This window comes from Phascolarctos cinereus, unplaced genomic scaffold (genome assembly GCF_003287225.1).
Source record: "Phascolarctos cinereus isolate Bilbo 61053 unplaced genomic scaffold, phaCin_HiC Scaffold_9;HRSCAF=440, whole genome shotgun sequence".
In the NCBI taxonomy this organism is placed as follows: Eukaryota; Metazoa; Chordata; class Mammalia; order Diprotodontia; family Phascolarctidae; genus Phascolarctos; species Phascolarctos cinereus.
Window position 1 is genome coordinate 50,629,497 of NW_027556402.1, and position 15,014 is coordinate 50,644,510.

Sequence of the window (15,014 nt, forward strand, 5' to 3'; positions counted from 1 at the left end):
AACATCTGTGTGAAAAGATGGATCTTCCTTTCAGGAGCAGTTTAGAATTTTCAAAATCACATTTTTAACAATCCTTCTAGTATTTTCCTCCTGTTGATTGTTTGCTAATGGTCCTGCATATAACTTGTCTGGGCAGCTGGGTGGCACAGTGGATTGAACCCTGGGCTTAGAGTCAGGAAGATCTGGTTCAAATTTGACCTCAGACACTTACTAGGCTGTGTGACCTTGGGCAAGTCACTTAACCCTGTAACTCATCTGTAAAATGAGCTAGAGAAGGAAATGGCAAACTACTCCAGTATCTTTTCCAAGAAAACCCCAATGGGATCATGAAGAGTTGGGCATGACAGAAATGACTAAAAATATCACCTAATTTTCAGGGTTATTGCAGGAATCAAATGAGGTAATATTTGTAAGCACATAGTATGTGCTTAACAGATGTTTGGGTTTTTTTCCTATTAAACATTTTGCTTGACGATAGAAGCTAAAATAGTTTGCTTGCTTACACCAGTATTTTAAGGCAAATATAATGAACATAATTGTATTTCGAGTTTTTTTCATTCTTCTCTTTGTTATGTCTTATTGAATGAGATACCCTACAGAATAAGCTTGACCTTTGGGGAATTGTTTTCCTTTCCATAAGCAAAGTAGGGACAATTTGGTGCATTCTAATTCTTGCTTTATAAGCAAGCAATATTTAATATATTATATTATATTATATTATATTGTGTTGTGTTGTGTTGTGTTGTATTGTGTCGTGTCATGTTGTGTCGTGCCATGCCGTATCATATCGTATCATATTGTATTACATTGTATTACATTACATTACATTATATTATATTACATTGCAATATTATATTATGTATTACATTGTATTATATTGTATATTATATTATATTATATATCATATTATAGTATAATTTATATACTTTGAGTATTTTGCCAAACTCGTAAGTTCTCACAGCACTGAGAGCTATCAGCATTCAGAACTAGATGTCTTGTTTGACCCAAATTCAAGTGAATAAACTGTCAGGTTTATATATAAGACATATAAAAAGTCTGATGGATTATGAAATAATGATGGAGTATTTGGTTTCTTGAACACAAACTAGTTTAAACATTCTTTCAAAATGATGCTTATTTTGTGGTAATAAATGTTATCTAGGTGATCTATGTGACAGAAAGAGCAGGATTTGAATTCATTAACTTTTTTCTCAGAAACCTTATTCTCTTCTTAGACCAGAATGTTTACATGTGTTATAATTCAAATGAAGGTGTAATGTACAGTGAAAATTGTAAGTACAAACCATTTTAAACTCACGAAATGATACTTGCTTTTAGTTTTCCTGCTTGGGGAAAGAAAAAGCACATCAAAAATGGCTAATCCTTGAAGGCAATGAGAGTAATGTTGAAAAAACCCAATAAGACATCAGGCTCACTGACGTTGCACTCTTCCCCCTCCACCCTCCGAGAATGCATAGTTCCATAATTCACTATCAAAGGGCACCAGGACAAAAAAGAGCAAAAGACTAGGACTGGCTGGTGGAGCTCATAATCTCAGGTTACAATGAGAAAAAAAATAGGGAATTCAGCTATTGAAAGAAAGAATGTGCCCCCAAAAGAAGCCTCCTTGAGTTTGTACTGAGCCCTACATGCATAGGCAATTAGCAGATGTTCTCACTGCTGTCTCTGTGCCATATTTCTTTTTATGTCAAAGTAAGTTCATGTTTTAGGGCTGTATGTTTTTAAATCCTAATGTTATACATGGCTTTACATTATAGTTACAACTTCACCGTACATTAGAATCTTACTTAAATTACAACTGCTCAAGTGTGAGCATGTCATGTGTCAGCCGTTTCTCTGACATGATAAGGTTTCTGCAAAGATTCAAATGAAATAACTTTTTAACCCGTGGAATGTGAGAGCAGGTGTTCTGGTTTCCAAAGCAAGTTGGCTCTTGAACAGATTGACAATTCCTTGGATTCTGTTTTTGCAGGAAACTATTATAATGGATTTCTTTGTGTTGACAAGCTCTGGTAGAGAGTTTGAACACAGAAAGGACTGATAGATTGGTAGCTCTTTCTGGAGCTATCAGATTGCCTGGGGATAAGAATTTGGGGAGATTTAAATATTCATTGCAATAATTTTACATTAAAGTTCCTTGAGGCCGTTAAAAAAAAAGATTATGAGAGGTGGGACTTAAATTGTAAAGTATGGAATCTCCCTATATGGTTGATACTGTACTATTTTACTTGCATTAATTTTTTAAATGTAATAATGACAGCTAATATCTATACAATACTTTAAGATTTGCAAGGCACTCTGCATATGTTTTCTAATGTGATCCTCATAATAATTACATGAGGTTGTTGTGTTCAACTCTTTGTGACCCCATGGACCAACTGTTCATGGGGTTTTCTTGGCAAAGATACTGGAGTGGCTTGCCATTTCCTTCTCTGATTGATCCTTTTGTCAGGCAATCAGAGGTTAAGTGACTTGTCCAGGGTTACACAGCTAGAAAATATCTGAGACTTGATTTGAACTCAGGTCTTCTGGACTCCAGGCCCAGTACTCTCTCCATTGAGCTACCAGCTGCCTCGATTCCATGAGGTGGGTACAATTATTATACCCATTTTACAGTTGGGAAAATAGACAGAGATGTTAAATGACTTACCTATGGTCACATGGCTAGAAAGTGTCTGAAGCTGAATTCAAGCTTAGGTCTACCTGACTCTAAGGTCAGCATTGTGATATAGGGAAAGCCTGATCTACTGAATTAGGGCACCTACCCTGGCATTGGATCTTTGCTGAGTGACATAGAACTTATTGGGATAACACAGAAACCCCTGCTTGATATCCAGAGAGTTGATTGAATAGAGTGAGTCAGGAGTGTAACTCCAGTTGATCTATGGAGCCTTGTCTCATTCTTTTATTCGTGTAAATAAAGACATAGAAACTCTTTCATTTTTATATTGCTAATTCAATTCTTATTCAACAGACTTTTTTTTTTCATTTACCTACATTGTATAAGGCAATATGCTAAGCACTGAAGATGCAAAGAAGAAAAATAATATAGTCTCTTCTCTCAAGGAGATTATAGTCTCCTAAAAGTGGAAGGGAGGGATATGGGTAGGACATGTCATATGCATAAAACCCTTTTAGTGCTAGGTGCAAAAGAGAGATCATGACAAAGTTCTCTCTGGATATTTGAGGAGAGGAACACTTTCAGCTGGTGAGATCATGAAAGATTTCATGAGGGAAGAGAGAGATTTTTAGGAACTGTTGATATGAGCTGAGCTTTTAAGAAAGGGACTCTCAAAGGAATGGTGCATTTGCAATCACCCATAAGGTCCCTTCCAAAGGAAAGTCAACTTGGCTGTAGCCCAACTTACTGAAACCTATTTCCTAGGAGACACTTTACCTAAGAGAACAATTCATCTTGGAGCAGCCTCAGACTCTGAGACCCAATGAGCAATTGTATTTGTCCTCTTTGAACCGATTGACATGTCTATGTTCTATAGTCTATATCAGTCCTTATCAAATGCTCCAAAGGCCTTTGTACACACTTAGCAAGTTGAAGTTATCAAGTTATCTTGATTAAGCTTCCTTAGGATTGATTCTGGCCAGAGTGGAAGAGTCAAGGACACCTCTAAGGTTTCAAGCTTTCATGACTATGATGACAGAGTATCTGAGTGCCTGAAAGAAATAGAGACTTGGGAGTGGGAGGATAATGGACACAAAGGGAAAAGTTGATTAATTTAGTTTGGTGCATTTGGGGTTTCAAGTGTTGGGGGGACATCTAGGGGCAAAAAATTACTGAGGTTGAAATTGGAGCTCAGAGAGAATATTTCCTGCCTTCCCCCCCACCTCTTGCCATGCTTTCATCAACGTGAGGAAATCTTGGTGAAGAAACTTTCTCTACCAATTTAGATCAGCAACTTTTCTGCAGCTTATAGACTTAGAGGGTTTCCTAGAGCACTAAGAGGTTGCTGAGGGTCACACAACCAGTATGAGTCAGAGGGAGGCCTGGAACCTGGGTCTTCCTGACTCCAAGAAAAGCTTTCTACCTACTATGACACATTGCCTCATGGCGGACAATTTCTAAATGCATGCTGAAGTAATTCTCTACAGATCTGGAACTTGTGGATGGTTGATAGATTCAAATTCTTTTCCTCTTCCTGTTTAAAAAGGCCTCTGTGTTCCTGGGGAGACAACAGTAGAAAGAGCACTGGCTTGGAGGTGAGAGGATATAGGGTTCTAATCTTGCTTCTGATCTACCTGTATGACCTTGGTCAAGTGGTTTAATCTCACTAGACCTCATTTTCCTCAACTTCAAAATGAATGAATTGGACTAGAAGGTCTCTGTTAGCTCTAGATCTAGGATTCTGTCCCTGGTGAATGCTAGCTCCTGTTCTGTAAGACCTCTAACATCATCAAGACTGAAAATGTATTATTTTTTTTAAAGTCTCTATTTTTATTAAAATTTCCCAATGACATTTAAAAAATTTTAATTCGTTTTTTAAAATGTTGAGTTCCAAATTCTCTCCCTTACTCCTTGAGAAGACAAACAATATGATGTCAGTTATACATGTGAAGCCATGCAAAATAAATTTTCTTGTAGGCATGTCAGCCAAAAAAAAGGATACAAAAAAGCAAAAAAAAAATTCTTCTCTCCAAATGAAAGATGGAGATTGAAGTCTTGAGTTCATTAGGTTATATTCCTTTCTAAGATAATAGGTGACCTTGAGCCAGGCTAGGGTATTCCACATGGAACTAGTGAAACGACAGGAATCAAAAGTGGTTACTCTTGGAAGCTGAGTGACCAAAGTATATGAAGCTTGTACATTTCTCTCCTTCCTCATCTCCATCTCTTAGAATATTGAAGTTTCCTTTAAAGTTCAGCTCAGATGTCACTTCCTGTTTACCCAGCTGATAGTGCCTCCCCCCCAAAAAAATTATACTTCATTTATTTTTATGTGTTTATTTTGGGTATACACTTTTGTTTACTTGTCTCTCTGAGTAGAATGTAAGCTCCTTGAAGGCAGGGACTGTTTTATTTTTGGCTTTGTAACTCTAGTACCTATCACAGTGCCTGACACAAAGTAGTTACTGAATAAATTCTTGTATGATGAGTTGATGAATTGGTCAGAAGACTTAGGCTTATAGAGAAGCATATTGTATCCTCTAGATAAGATGCTGCCTGGACCTTAGTCCTCTTCTACATAATTATACTCTGACCATTGGGTATTAAAATTTAGGGTCCAGATGATGAGATATAAGGTGTGTGTGTGTAGTGGTGTCCTCTTGAAATAATTTGCTCAGGCTGTCTCCAAATCAAGTAAAGGCATTTATGTCAGGTAACACACCAAGCAGGCTCCTCCTTAATGGAGGTTGAATCCCCCTAAGGGAGACACTCCCTTAAGGAAGATACCCCTTAAGGGAGACTCCAGCTTAAAAAGGGGCAGCTCTTAAAGAGAGACAGCCCACCTTAGTTAGGAGAAGCTAGAGATTCTTATAGAGGAAAACCTATCCTGGGCAGGGAGATCAGATAATCAGGGACAGAAAGATAAGGTAACCAGCAACAGGAAGGTGAGGTAACCAGGACACTTAGGCAAGGGTGTGGTGGTAGTTAGATATGCTTTTAGTTATGTTTTACACATGTCTAGGCACATCATTATGCCATTTTCCAGCCCATTTGCCCAGGGCACAGGGGCCCCTGTTAGTTTCATATTTCATTGACCAACCTATTTGAATCTATGCATTATCTCATTGACCGGTTTATTTGAATCTCATTATCTCCAGAAAGGCTTCAGCTGAACTCATCGTAGGGGAGCATGGTTTGGTAAGGCTGTCTGAAAAAAAAAATTAGGTCCTTCAGTGGGATACAATCTCGAGATGAGTCAGCACTGAGATGTGGATCCAAATGAGCTCATGTGACCTTGAAGTGCTTTAACAAAGGCAATGTTTTCTGAACTTGGGAACTGAATTATTGCAACATACATATTGCCCTGGTCAAAATTCAGCTGGAGTTTTTGTTTAGTTTTGAGTACCACAGTCAACCAGGAGGGTTGAAAAGCCTTATTAAGCTTAGTTCATATGAAGACGAGTTCTAGTTTCATCTGGAGGAGAGAAGGCTGAGAGGAGGCATGGTTGTGGTCTTAAAATATTTGAAAGGCTTTTACATGGAAGAGGAATTGGACTTGTTTTCTGTTTGGTCCCAAAGAGCACAACCAGCAGCCATGGATAGAAGTTACAAAGAGGTTTGATCTCAGGAGAAGCATCCTCATAGTTTGAGCTGTCCCAAAATAGAGTGAATGGGACATTCATTAGGAGATAGTGGGTTTCCCCTCTTTGGAGCTCTTTAAGCAAAGCAAATCTGGCCTCAAGCACTTACTAGCTGTGTGACCCTGGGCAAGTCACTTAACCCGGTTTGACTCAATTTCTTAACCTGTAAGATGATCTAGAGAAGGAAATGGCAAACCACTCTAGAATCTTTGCTAAGAAAAACACAGATGGGGTCATGAAGAGTCAGACATGACTGAATAACAACAACAAATACCAGAGAGAATAATGATAGTTCTTACAAGAAGCTTGCATATCCAAATCAAAGTTATTGAATGGTGTTCTTTATAGACAGCAGATGTATTAGAAACCAGAAATGAAGTGGCTGGGGATAGGGGTGGGGAGGTAGAGGGTTGTAATTCTTCTGGTCCTTCTCTGAAGTTAGGTCTATACTATCAAACATAGGTAGGCTATAATCTCAGATCAATTCATGGTGGGGAGACAGCACCAAAAATGTTGCTCCAATTTTTCCAATTATATATAATTATCTGTACCTCTGATATTTATAAAATGATACCTCCTCAATCTCCTAGGTTTTAGAGATTCTAGGGCTGTGATTAGTGGGGAAGTAAGAAACTATTATCTCTCTTCCCAGGTAGATGCTTTGGGCATTGTAATTTGTCAAGGGAGAAAATGAGGAAGTAAAATAAGAGTGAAGGGGGAGAGGTGGTAAGGGAGAATTTGACTCACATGTCACACTTGGAAAATGTATTGGATATACCTTCACTGGAGTTTAAGAAACTTTTCCAGAGCACAAGAGTTCACTCCTTCATGTGGATAACTATAGGTCTTTGGGAATTTGGATAAGGGATTTTATGGCTCAGAAGAAGCAACATTAGCAAAAAACAAAAGCAAAAACAGAAAATTCAAACAAAATGAGCATAAAAAGAAAAGGTGACATCATTTGTCTATGGCCTTAATTTCTAATTTAACTCAAATCTCCTAAGCATAGATTTCATCCTCTAAAGTATTCCATCAATATTTTAGGTTAAAATTCATTTAGGGAATTTCTGTCATTTTTCACATATTACAGTATCATATTTCTGAGATGGACCAACAAATAAATACAATTGGATATTTAAAAAGACCACTATAATAGAGCTACGCTGATTGAAGGGGTCATATTTCCCACAATTATCTAGACTTTAACAATGGTCTCAGATTCTCAGAACTGAAATTCATGCAAAACTCATCATTAAGTTGCCCTTTCATTCAAAGGTATAACATATGTACTTAATGTACTTTAGCATTTTCAAGGCTAATTGTCGTTGTTTATTCTTCATTTTTGAAGGAGACCAATGACATCACGGGGTGATATCTTGACTCGAGCATGAATTGGATTTAAGAGAGGCAGAGTTGCACAAAGTTGTTGGCCTCACTCTCTCTTCCAGAATCATCAAAGTTCAGTGACAAGTCAAGAAGTCAGGATGACTGGTGATGGCCTCAGATGCTGTGGATGACCTTGGCTTCTTTGATGGCTAACCAAGCTCTAAGCTGTCCATAGCATCTGCTTCAGCTTCCTTTGTGGCCATTGGAACATATTGTTCTCATCTGTCTATTCTGCCAGGGGAAGTCTTCACACGCTTGGGGTAGACATCCCCTTAATTCACTGACAGGTCTGAGGTCTGTTAGTTACCCTCAGCCTGGTTTAGCCTGCCTGCTAAGACAGTTTTACCAGGGTGTGGCTGCTGTGAATACTACTGCTTCTTGAAGCTACAGGTGAGAGTTGAGAACCAGGTGGACACCAAAAGTGGATGAGCAGCCCTGAAAAGGGCTCAGCAGCCCTCACACCAGAGGTGCTAGTCCTTGAACACTTTGTATCTAATTACATTATGAATGAATGTATCTATAAAAGGGAGATTGGCCCATGAGGGCCCAATCCTTAGAACATTTGTCCTTGCTAGGGGGTTATACAGAACATGCTCAATATTACCTTTCCAGTTCCAATCCAGATATGGAGTCTTGGGGAGCTGATTGCTTGCCATGGATAACTGAGGGGCTGGTTCTAAGGACTGATGAAGTGTCTTCTGGTTGGCTAAGGAGCCCCAAAGACTTATAACTTAGGTAAGGATGAGCCAGAACACATTGTGCTTACAGAAGATTCAAACACATGATCTCTCATTCTCTCCCTTGGTGGCTTTAAAAAAAAAAAAGGAGGACTGTTATGTCATCAGTCAATAAACTTAACAAGCTTAATTAATGTTTATTGACTGACTGAGTGACTGACTTACGTGCTATTTGGCAGGGGCAGAACAGTTGCTGTATCTCCCACCTGGCTTCCATGGCCTGTGATCATGTCATCTTTGTTTCTTTCCTGATTTTAGGTCACGGAATATGCTGAGATGGGAATGCCCAGGGTACTGGTGAGAATAGAAAAGTCATTGGAGACATCAGAGGTCACACAGCAATTGGAGCTGACTAGAGACTGCCTCACCTTCTGGCTTCCTTTGGTGTCTTGTCTTCCACCATTAGATTGTAAACTCCTTGAGGGTAGAAATCATCTTTCTTTTTTTGCTTATTTGTAACCCCAGTGCTTAACACAGCACCTGGCATATAATATGCACTAATAAATATTTATGGTTTTGAACTGAGTAATATTGGTCACAAGAAACTCCATCGTAGGAGCAGAGGTCTCCAAGAACAAACTGATGAGGAAGAGCAGCCACTGAAGAGAAGATAGTCATTGAAGATGATATGCCCTAAGAAGAGCTCATGTATTTGAGAGAGGAAATGGTTTATCCATTGTCAATGCCATGCTCAGAAGCAAACTTCTTGGGGACTCCTCTGGGTCCAGGAGTAGGGAGACAGCATTCAACCACATGTGTTCTCTGAACATGTCTTTTACTCCTATGGTACTTTAAATTTAAAACCGCTTTCCCCAGAAACCATGGTGTGTGTGTGTGTGTGTGTGTGTGTGTGTGTGTGTGTGTGTGTGTGTGTGTGTACAAGAGAAGAGTGTGCCCACTAGGTGGGAGAAGAGGCAAATAATTTGTAAGTTTTATTTTTTTCTCTACACATTTCCAGTAACTACTTATCTTTTCTAGAAGCTGAGTTCTGCCAGTTGGTTGATATTAGGAGTACACTTAGGCTGGAGACTCATAAACAACTATATTAGAAAACTCAATCCATTGTGATAACCACTAGAACGCTGAAGGGAGGAGTAGTATTCTCCACTCTTGGAAAGTAAAGTGGGCCTTTCCCCCAAGATGGTGCCGAAGGTGAAGAAGGAAGTGGTTGTCCCCTCGCAAGATAGAAGCTAAGTCCAAGGCCTTGAAGGCCAAGAAGGCAGTGTTGAAGAGTGTTCATACCCACAAAAAGAAGAAGATCCAAATGTCCCCCACCTTTTATCACCGCTGTTGAACTCAGCTTCCTCCATTCCTCCATACTTCTATTGTTGTCAGCTCCTGTAATTCCACTCCACTCTTCTTAATGCCGTTGTTGATCCAAGGTCAATTCCACTGAAGCTCACCTCAATATATGTTAGACTCATAGTGCCTGACCCCATTTAACTACCTTAAATCTGCAATGCATTCCAATGTCCAACAAAGATAGTCATGAAAACACCAAATATGAGCTCTATTAGAGATGATTCATAAAGTCAAGTATTCTTAAGGAACAAATAATGGTGTTCTAGCCTTACTAGATCTCAAACTGCAACATAAAGTGGTAATTATCAAAACAATCTGATACTGGCTAAGAAATGAAATGCTAGATTAGTGATAGTCATCTAGTGTTTGATAAGCACAAAGATCCAAGCTTTGGGGACAAAATGTCATTATTTGACAAAAACTTCTGGGAAAACTGGAAAATAGTATGGCAGAAAGTAGGTATCGACCAATCAAGATAAGGTCAAAATGAGTACATGACTTACAAGTAACACGTGAAACCATCAGCGAATTAGAAGAGCATGGAATAGTTTAGCTGTCAGATTTGTGGATAAGGGAGGAACTTAGGACCAAACAAAATGTAAAGAGCGTTGTGAAATATAACATGGATAATTTTGATGACATACAATTTAAAATTTTTTGCGCAAACAAAACCAATGCAACCAAAATTAGAAGGAAAGCAGAAAACTGGGGAAAATTTTGCAGCAAGTATCTCTAATAAAGTTTTGATTTCCCAAATATATAGAATGCAGAGTCAAATTTATAAGAATTCAAGTCATTCCCCAACTGGCAAATAGTCAAAGGATATGAACAGGCAGCTCTCAGACAAAGAAATCAAAGCTATCTATAGTCATATGGAAAAAAATGTTCAGAATTACTGTTGATCAGACAAATGCAAATTAAAACAAGTCTGAGCTACCACCAGTCTGAACCACCCCAGTCTTATTCAGTGGTGGATGAATAGTCTCAGAACTGTTATTTTCAATTGGCCATTCATGATTACAATGCATTGTAAAAACTTCAGGAGGGAAGGATTGTTTTTATAGATCATTTGTTCTTGGCAGTTTTAAGTTATTAGTTTTTAAAATCAGTAACTTTTAAATGGCAACAACTTGACTAAAAATTTGTCACAGAATTTTGAGACCATTCAAACAGCTTCATATGTCTCTTTTTCCCAACTGGGAAATTTATTAAAACAGATCAAATAAAATACGCGCCTCCATTTCTCTGCAGTAAGAAGAACGTGTTGGGCCTTTTGGTAGGAAAAGCACGGATTGTGCTGGCAATGCAGGACTTTGTGGGGCAGAAGGAACTTGATTTTGGAGTCATGAAACTGCTTGACTGCAGGCCAGTGGCACTTGGTGGCAGGAATTTCTTCCACTTTCATGATGTGGATGGAGTGGACCCAGGCACAGTGATGGACTCGCTAGCACTGAGTGATGGCACCAGCAGTGGTCAAGTCCCTGTACTCCCTGTACATGTTGTAGGTCCCATTCCTGGAATCATAGAACAGCCAGATGCCAAAGTTTTTCACCCTAAGAGAGGACTTTTCAAAGACCTCTCCACAGTATATAATTTCTCCAGAGAACTTTTTCATCTTTTTCAGCTGGGAAATGAAGTACCAGAATCAGGACTTTGCTACAACATGATTAGGAGCAAAGATCTGCATCCAATAAAGGGGTGACACTGGACTTACACTCACTCTCTCAGGGTGACCAAAGCCTTCATGATGCTGCTTCCTATCATATTGACATTTTTTGGCCTCTGTTCTTGAAGAGGACCATGACATCAGGTAGGTGATGTCACGAGATGCAAGTGAATGGGATTTAAGTGAGGGTGGGCTGTGCAAAGTCACTATCCTCATTTTCTCTTCTAGAACCATCTTGGTCCAACGGCAAGATATATATAGATCAGAATGCTCACAGATAGTCCTGGATGCAGTGGGAGACCTTGACCTTTTTAAGCTAAGGTCTTTAATAGGTCTCAGTTTGAGTGAGGCAATGACCATTCAGTGATTAAGGCTAAGAAAGAAATGAGGCAGAAAATGGCCTCTTGTACCTAGTTAAAAAAAAATTAATTTGGAAGGGGAAGAATTTCTGCCCAAAACAGATTGGTTAATATGATAAAAAGGAAAATGGTAGATGTTGGAGGGCCCATCATCAACATGTGCTGAGAGCTCTTTCACTTCTTTCATTCTCTGGGGAGATTTGGCTAGGGTCTGGATGATAATGGGCTGCTCTGTGACAGCTATGGCTTCTTGGCTTTGGAGGCTGTATTCTGGAGCTCAGAGGCTCCCCTCAAGTTATGCAAGAAGTGTCAGCATCAGATTTGGGGGTACAGGAATGACCTACGAAAATATCAACCATGAAGGGGCAGCTAGGTGGCACAGTGAATAGAGCTTTGGCCTTGGAGTCAGGAGGACCTGAGCTCAAATCCAGCCTCAGACACTTAACATTTACTAGCTGTGTGACTCTGGGAAAGTCACTTAACCCCAATTGCCTCACCAAAAAAATAAAGAAGGAAAGAGAGAGAGAGAGAAGGAGAGAGAGAGGGAGAGAGAGAGAGAGAGAGAGAGAGAGAGGAGAGAGAGAGAGAGAGAGAGAGAGAGAGGAAAAGAGAAAGAAGACAGGAAAGAAAGAAAGGAAGGAAGGAAGGAAGAAAGGAAGAAAGAAAGAAAGAAAGAAAGAAGAAAGAAGAAAAAGAAAGAAAGAAAGGAAGGAAGAAAGAAAGGAAGAAAGGAAGAAAGGAAGAAAGGAAGAAAGGAAGAAAGGAAGAAAGGAAGAAAGAAGAAAGAAAGAAAGAAAGAAAGAAAGAAAGAAAGAAAGAAAGAAAGAAAGAAAGAAAGAAAGAAAGAAAGAAAATATCAACCATGCTCCTATAGATCATGTCATCTGGGTGCGTCATGCAGGGGAATATAGAGCAAACTGCATATATGCTGGACAAATTGGTGTACTAGGTAGAACAAGTGTCAAATCAGTCATTCAGAAAATGTGGGATAAAGAAAAGGCCCATTTGAAAAAGTTTAATGAGTTGATGGCTACATTTAGAGTCCAACTAACTATTCTGATGGAACATAATAGGATTTGTATTGGGTGCTGGAACAGCTTTGCTTGGGAAGGAAGGGGCAATGGCTTGCACTGTGGCTATAGAGGTCAATAGCACACCATTATAACAACCAGATTAAGATATTAATGGAAGAGGATACAGATAAACGTGAAGAACTCCTTCGGATAATTGAAAAATTTTGATGAGGAGCTAGAACACCATGACACTGGGCTTGATCATGATGCAGAACTGGCACTGGCATACTCCATCTTGAAAGGTGCTATTCAGGTTGGATGCAGAGCTGCAAAATATTTATCAGAAGGAATTTAAAATAATTCTTTGTGGTATTATATAAAAGATGAGAGTAACTGAAGGAGCTATATTTGTAATATGAACTTTGTTGTGAATTTTGTTAATGAATTGAATAATTCTACTTTAAAAAAACTGGAAAACTGGGACACTAATGCATTTTTGGTGGAGTTGTGAACTGATCCAACCATTCTGGAGAACAATTTGGAATTATGCCCAAAGGGTATACCCTTTGATCTAGAAATACCATTGCTAGGTCTGTATTCCACAGAGGTAACCAAAACAAGGGGAAAGAACTTATTTGTACAAAAATATTTATAGTGGTGGCTAAGAATTGGAAATTGAAGAGATATCTAGGGAATAGCTGAACAAGTTGTGGTATATGATTGTGATAGGATATTATCGTAATTGAAATGAAAAGCAGGATGATTTCAGAAAAACATGAGCTGATACAAAGTGAAGTGAACAGAACCAGAAAAGCATTGCACACAATAATAGCAATACTGTATGATGAAGAACTGGGAATGACTTAGCTATTCTCAGCTATGCTATGATCCAAGATAATCCTAAAGGACTCATGATGAAACTTGCTATCTGACAGAGAAGGAACTGATATTATCTGAATACAGATTGAAGCATGCTCTTTTTCACTTTCCTTCTCTCTCTTTTTTCTCTTTGTTTTTTCTTTGTTCCTTCCTTCCTTCTTTCTCTCTTTTTTGAGTCTTCTTATACAAAATGACTAATATGGAAATGTTTTACATGATCAAACATGAATAACCTATATCAGATTGCTTACTGTCACAGAATGGGAGGAGGAAAGAGAAGAGGAAGAGAGAATTTGGAATTCAAAACTTTTTTTTTAAAAAAAGCAACAAATAATTTTTTTTTGCATGTAATTGGGGGTGAAATGAATTATTTTTTAAAAAAAGCACTGACCTCAAAATGACTAATTCAAAGTATAACATTTTAAGAAATGAAATTTGTCAGCTAAAGTCTGCTTCTAATGGCTCATCATGGCACGGAAGTGACCATGGCACCCTGTAGGCCATACCGGTAGAGGAAAACATTAGTAGGTCCTACCAAATTAAAAATATTAGCAAGCAACAGGTCACATAGGTTGGTCACTAAGGTGGTGGTATTTTCTGGTTCCAGCAATTCTCAAAGACCATCAGCTAAGTGATAGAGGTGACACATTCTCTATTGCAAGGAGGATACACACCAACAAAGGACCCTTAAGCTCTTGGAAATTGTTAGCGCCAAAACACTCACCTTTTAAATCCTTTTTTTGATGCTTAAAAACAATATTATCTATTTTATTCTGAACTTAAGAAATCAAATAAGCATTTCCATAACATAGCAGAATAGAAAAAAAAAGATTTTACATGAAACTGCAAATCTATTATATAACTTCCAATAGAACTTCTGTACCTCATGGCTTCCTATCTTAGGAATTCTACCCCTTCCTTCCCCCAAGAAGTACATTTTCCAATGGCACTTTCCTTAGGAGAGAGGCTTTTAGAATATTTTTCTGCATAGTAGTGCTAAATTATTACTTTTGTTGTCCTCATACCATCAAAATGTTTTAAAGCAAGTTACATTGGAAAAACAGATGTTGGTAATTAAATTAAGTAAATGGCTATTTCTTTTCTGATCATTTCTCTCCTTTAAAGATCTAAGGAACTCATTCCGTATGTAAATTACATTACAACTGGAACTATGTCATTCTAGTATGAATATTAGAAGAAAAATTCTAATAAGGCTTGAAGTTATAGCTCACTGAGACATCTGTGATGACAAGGCACCATTGTGTGGCATAAGGCATTGTATGCTGCTAAGTTCCTCAAGATATAAAACATATTCACATCAGATATTACAAAACATGATTAATTTCCACTTCAAATCCAAGCCAAATTCCATGGCTTCCAGAGACTTTTA

At 38.4% G+C, this 15,014-nt stretch overlaps 1 pseudogene; it reads left to right on the top strand.

Moving 5' to 3' along the window:
- Nucleotides 1–11,953: 11,953 nt before the first annotated feature.
- Nucleotides 11,954–13,100, top strand: LOC110218590 (NADPH-dependent 3-demethoxyubiquinone 3-hydroxylase, mitochondrial-like; annotated as a pseudogene).
- Nucleotides 13,101–15,014: the final 1,914 nt, after the last annotated feature.